The 5,867-nt window shown below is 40.9% G+C and overlaps 1 non-coding gene across 1 annotated transcript; it reads left to right on the forward strand.

The window, feature by feature from the left end:
• The first annotated feature begins 4,038 nt into the window (after positions 1-4,038).
• LOC116456497 (U2 spliceosomal RNA) lies at positions 4,039-4,229 on the forward strand. The gene has a single exon (XR_004244717.1). It is a non-coding gene; the product is annotated as a U2 spliceosomal RNA (small nuclear RNA).
• The last annotated feature ends 1,638 nt before the right edge of the window (positions 4,230-5,867 follow it).

The raw sequence follows: 5,867 nt of genomic DNA on the forward strand, positions 1-5,867 counted from the left end.
GTTTTTCAAAAGTAAAATCTCTTTATTTTTTTTAAATGTATCACTGTAACATAACAACAACAACAACAACAACAAAACTCCAAACAGTACAGAAAAGAAAATTCAAAAATCCCATCCCAAAGAGATAACATCCATTAATAGTTTGGAATACATCTTCACCACACCTTGGTCTGCTGCAGTACAAAGATTGACAAAAATGGGATCTCCATATTCTCTTCACAACTTTCTCCTTTTATCATGATGTTGCTACACAGACTGACTTCATTCCTCTAAATTGCAATATGATATTCCAAGACACAAACGTTTCATAATACTATTGGTCTATTTAATAGATACAGAGGCTGTTCCAGATGGACTTTCAGGTCGTAAGAAAGCAGTCAAGGATAACTTCTGTGTTTCAAGCTTGGGTTCCTCGATAGATAGATGGTGGTAATGCCAATTAAGATGTGGAATATGCTAGGCGTGGTGGCTCACACCTGTAATCCCAGCACTTTGGGAGACTGAGGCGGGCAGATCACTTGAGGCCAGGAGTTCGAGACCAGCCTGGCCAATATGGTGAAACCCTGTCTCTACTAAAAATACAAAAATTAGCCAAGCCTGGTGGCTCGTGCCTGTCATCCCAGCTACTCAGGACACTGAGGCAGGAGAACTGCTTGAATGCGGAAAGTAGAGGTTGCAGTGAACTGAGATCGCACCACTGCACTCCACCCTGAGTGACGGAGCTAGACTCTGTCTAAGAAAGAAAGAGAGGAAACGAGGAAGCGAGGAAGGAGGGAGGGAAGAAGGAAGGAGCAGAATACCAGAGAAATAGCAGGTCTTGGGTATATAAATAGTTGTTTATTTCCCTGATTATTTTCTCTTTACAATAATACAACCATCAAAATCAGAAACTAACATCAATAACTTACCGCTATCTAATCCTCATAAGCCACTTGAGTTTCACTAATTGTTCCAGTAACATCCTTTATAGAAAAGTATTCAATCCAGGATCATGCATAGCATTTAGTTGTCATGTTTTTTCAATTTGCTTTAATCTGGAAGAACTCCCCACTTGTTCATGGACTTTCATGGCTTTGAAATTTAAAAAAAAAATTTTGTAGAAATAGTGTCCTGCCATGTTGCCCAGGCTGATCTCAAACTCCTGGCCTCAATGGATTCTCCCACCTTGTCCTCCCAGAGCTGGGATTGCAGACCTGAGCCACCCTTCCTGGCTGGCCTTGAAACTTTTGAAGATTACTGGCCAGTTTTTTTTTTCCTAAATGGAAAATTCCTCATTTTGTGTTTGTCTGATGTTTCTTCACGATTACATCTAGGTTATACATTTTTGTCAAGGATGTCACAGAAGTGATGTTGTGTCCACACTATCAAGGGGTGCTCGATATTGACTTGGCCCATTACTTGTGATGTTAACCTTGAGTAGATAACATCTGCCAAATTTCTCCATTGTAAAATTACTCTTTTTTTCTTTTGTAGTCATTGACTATTTACTGGGAGGTACTTTGAAGTCATGTAAATATCCATTTCTCATCCAACTTTCAGCCAATATTTTTAGCATCCCTTGGTGATTCTGAGCTGAATTTTTACCATTATTTTGCTTGCCAAAGTGATGTTCTAATTCCATTATTATTCTAAGTTCATTAGTTGACATTCCGTGGTAAGGAAAAGCTTTCTCCTCTTCCCATGTATTATTTATTTATTTCAGTATAAGCTCACTCCCCTTATATTAAATGAGTTATAATCTATAATTGTTATTATTTATATCGATGCTCAAATTATCCCAGAATTAGCAAGTGGGAGCCCCTTCAAGCTAGTTTATATGTTCTTTTGACAAGTGTCCATTATTGTTTTAGCACTTTCTTATTTTTTTTCTTTTTCCTAACCACTAAATGATATAGGAGCACCTCCTTAATTTCTGACACAAAAGATATTGCAGGCTCATTTGGTACTCTCTCTGGCCCAGCCTTAAAAATTAGACATTTCCCCAAAGAGCCTTGATTTATTTTAGCAAAGAATGGTATTTATTTATTTATTTATTCTTATATTTATTTATATATTTTTTTCAGATGGGATCTCGCTCTGTTACCCAGTCTGGAGTGCAGTGGTGTGATCTCAGCTTACCGCAACCGCCACCTCCCAGATTCAAGTGATTCCTCTGTCTCAGCCTCCCAAGTAGCTGGGACTACAGGTGCACGCCACCACGCCCAGCTAATTTTTGTATTTTTAGTAGAGACAGAGTTTCACCACATTGGTTAGGCTGGTCTCGAATTCCTGACCTCAGGTGATCCATCCACCTTGGCCTCCCAAAGTGCTGGGGTTACAGGTGTGACCCACCGCACCTGGCAAGAATAGTATTTAGAAGCCAAAACCTGAGTACAAAATGTACTCACTGCTATGAGGTGTTGCTCCTCCCAGACCCTCTCAGAGGATAGACCTATATTTACTTATTTATTTTTCCCTATTTATTTTTATATATGAAAGCCTTAAGTTTATATGGTTACCTTCCATTCTTATCCAACACCACAAGATTCATTAATTCTAGTCATTTTCCTCTCCACATGTAACTTCTCTCTCTGCTAGGCAGACACCTGTCTTTTACTATTCTCAGTATGTTTATTCATATGATCAGAGCCCCTATACATTAACAATCTTCTGTTTCTGCCATCATACCCCTGCACAGCTGCTCTCATCTGTGCAGATGGCCCATCCTCACCCCTGCACTGGCACAGGTGTCCTCTTCCCTCCACTCAGCCCCTGACAATGTTATCAGGCTATCACCACCCCTCATTCACAGAGGCTGCCTCACTCCACTTGGGCTCTTATACCCTATGATATAGTTTAGATATTTGTCTTAACCCAGTCTCATGCTGAATTGTAATCCTCAGTATTGGAGGCAGAGCTTGGTGGGAGGTGATTGGATCATGAGGGTGGACTTCTCATGAATGTTTAATACCATTCCCTTGGTGCTACCCTCATGATAGTGAGTTCTGGTTGTTAAAAAGTGTGTGGCACATTCCCCCTCTCTCCCTTGCTCCAGCTCTGGCCATGTGATGTGCCTCCTCCTCCTTTGCCTTCCACCATGATTATAAGTTTCCCAAGGCCTCTCCAGAAGCCCAGCAGATGCCAGCATCATGCGTCCCGTACAGCTTGCAGAACTGTGAGCCAATTAAGCCTCAGGTTTTTTTGCTTGTTTGTTTTTGTTTTTTGAGGCAGTCTTGCTCTGTTGCCCAGGTTGGAGTGCAGTGGTGCTATCTCAATCTTGGCTCACTGCAACCTCTGCCTCCCAGGTTCAAGTGATTCTCGTGCCTCAGCCTCCCAAGTAGCTGGGATTACAGGCACCCACCATGCCCAGCTAATTTTTGTATTTTTAGTAGAGATGGAGTTTCACCATATTGGCAAGGCTGGTCTTGAACTCCTGACCTCAAGCAATCCTCCCGCCTCAGCCTCCCAAAGTGCTGGGATTACAGGCATAAGCCACTGTGCCCTGCTACCTCAGGTATTTTTTATTGCAATGTGAGAACAAACTAATACACCCCACGACAGGCCCCCAAAACGCCACTACCACACGACCCACTGATGCAGACTTTGTTCAACCCAACCTAATGGCTTTAGACTAAAATATTCAAAGGAAGGAAATGAAGAAGAGAGGGAAACATTTCCCTGATTTTTTTTTTTTTTTTTTTTTGAGATGGAGTTTTTTCTTGTTGCCCAGGCTGGAGTGCAATGGTGCAATCTCGGCTCACTGCAACCTCCACCTCCTGGGTTCAAGCGATCATCCTGTCTCAGCCTCCTGAGTAGCTAGGATTACAGCCCAGCTAATTTTTTATATTTTTAGTAGAGACTGAGTTTCGCCATGTTGGCCAGGCTGGTCTCAAACTCCTGACCTCAGGTGATCCACCAACCTCAACCTCCCAAAGTGCTGGGATTACAGGTGTGAGCCACCGCACCCAGCCTCCCTGATTATTTTTTAATTAAAAAATTAATGCAAATATCATGAACAATAAAGAAAAACTAAGAAACTCTCTTAGAAGAAGACTAAGGATCACTTCTTGGCCTTTTGGCTAAGATAAAGTATAGTATCTGTTTTTATCAGTTCCATATCTGATATGTCCTCTATCCAAGGACAATATATTAAATGGATTTTTGGAAATAGGAGATGGAATAGGAGCTTGCTACATCCACTCCACACATTGACCTGGTACTGCAGCACTTCCAGGAACAGTGCACCCAAACCTTGAAAAAAAAAATTTTTTTTTTTTTTTTTCTGAGACAGAGTCTCACTCTGTTGCCCAGGCTGGAGTGCAGTGGTGCCATCTCTGCTCACTGTAAGCTCCACCTCCCAGGTTCATGCCATTCTCCTGCCTCAGCCTCCTGAGTAGCTGGGACTACAGGCACCTGCAACCACACCCAGCTAATTTTTTTGTATTTTTAGTAGAGACAGGGTTTCACTGTATTAGCGAGGATGGTCTTGATCTCCTGACCTCGTGATCTGCCTGCCTCGGCCTCCCAAAGTGCTGGGATTACAGGCGTGAGCCACTGCGCCCGGCCAAAGAAAAGCAAATTTTAACGAAAAAACAAAGAAGAAGGAGACTAAGGAGACAGGACAACTAAATGCAATGTGGAATCTTGGGCCAGAAAAGAACATTAGTGAGAAAACGATGAAACTGGAATAAGGCATAATAATAATAATAATAGTGTTATTATCAGTTAATAATGTTACGTCAATGTTAATTTTATGATTTTGATCATTCTACTATGATTACGTAAGATGTTAATATTAAGGGAATCTAGGTGAAAGGTATATAGGAAGACTTGATAGGATTTCTGTAACCTTTCTGTAAGTACAACATTATTTCAAAGTAGAATTTTTTTTAAGTATTGCATTTTGGGCATATGTTCCCAGGATCTCCTTAGGGCTGTGTCATGCGCTAAAAAATAAAAATATATATTTTTAAAGTATTGCATTTTATTTAGAAAAAAATCAAATAAGATAGACATATTCAAACTAAAAAAATGAAGAATAAATAAGAAATTGTACTGATTTTATACAAACTCTCCCAGAAAACAGAAGAGGAGAGAGAATATTTCTCCCCTTGTTATTCCAATACCAAAATCAGAAAAGACGCTACAAAAGGAAAAAAACAAAAACCATAGGCCAATATTCTTATGAATCTAAACAGGATAATTCTTAACAAAATATTAGCAAATCAAGGGCCGGGTGTGGTGGCTCACTCCTGTAATCCCAGCACTTTGGGAAGCTGAGATGGGTGGATCACCTGAGGTCAGGAGTTTGAGACCAGCCTGGCAAACATGGTGAAACCCTGTCTCTACAAAAACACAAAAATTAGCAGGGCACGATGGCATGTGCTTGTAATCCTAGTTACTCAGGAGGCTGAGGCAGGAGAATCACTTGAACCTGGGAGGTGGAGGTTGCAGTGAGCTGAGTTCGCACCATTGCACTGCAGCCTGGGCAACAGAGCAAGACTTTGTCTCAAAAAAAAAAAAAAAAGAAAGAAAAAAGAAAATCAAATCTAGTAATACATAAAAAGCATAATACATCATGACCAAGTAGGGTTTATCCAGGAATGCAGAGTTGGTTTCCTGGTTTTGAATGTTGATTCAACATATAAAAAACTCAATCAATATAATTTACCATATTAACAAACTAATAAAGGTATGGCCATAAAAGCATTTGCCAAAATCTAGCACTTTTTCATGATAGAAACCACTCATGTAACTGGAAAAGGAAGGGAACTTTCTCAAATGATAAAGAACAACATACTGGCTGGGCGCAGTGGCTCACGCCTGTAATCCCAGCACTCTGGGAGGCCGACGCGGGTGGATCACGAGGTCAGGAGTTCAAGACTAGC

The sequence above is a fragment of the Hylobates moloch genome, unplaced genomic scaffold (genome assembly GCF_009828535.3).
Source record: "Hylobates moloch isolate HMO894 unplaced genomic scaffold, HMol_V3 SCAFFOLD_16, whole genome shotgun sequence".
Lineage (NCBI taxonomy): Eukaryota > Metazoa > Chordata > Mammalia > Primates > Hylobatidae > Hylobates > Hylobates moloch.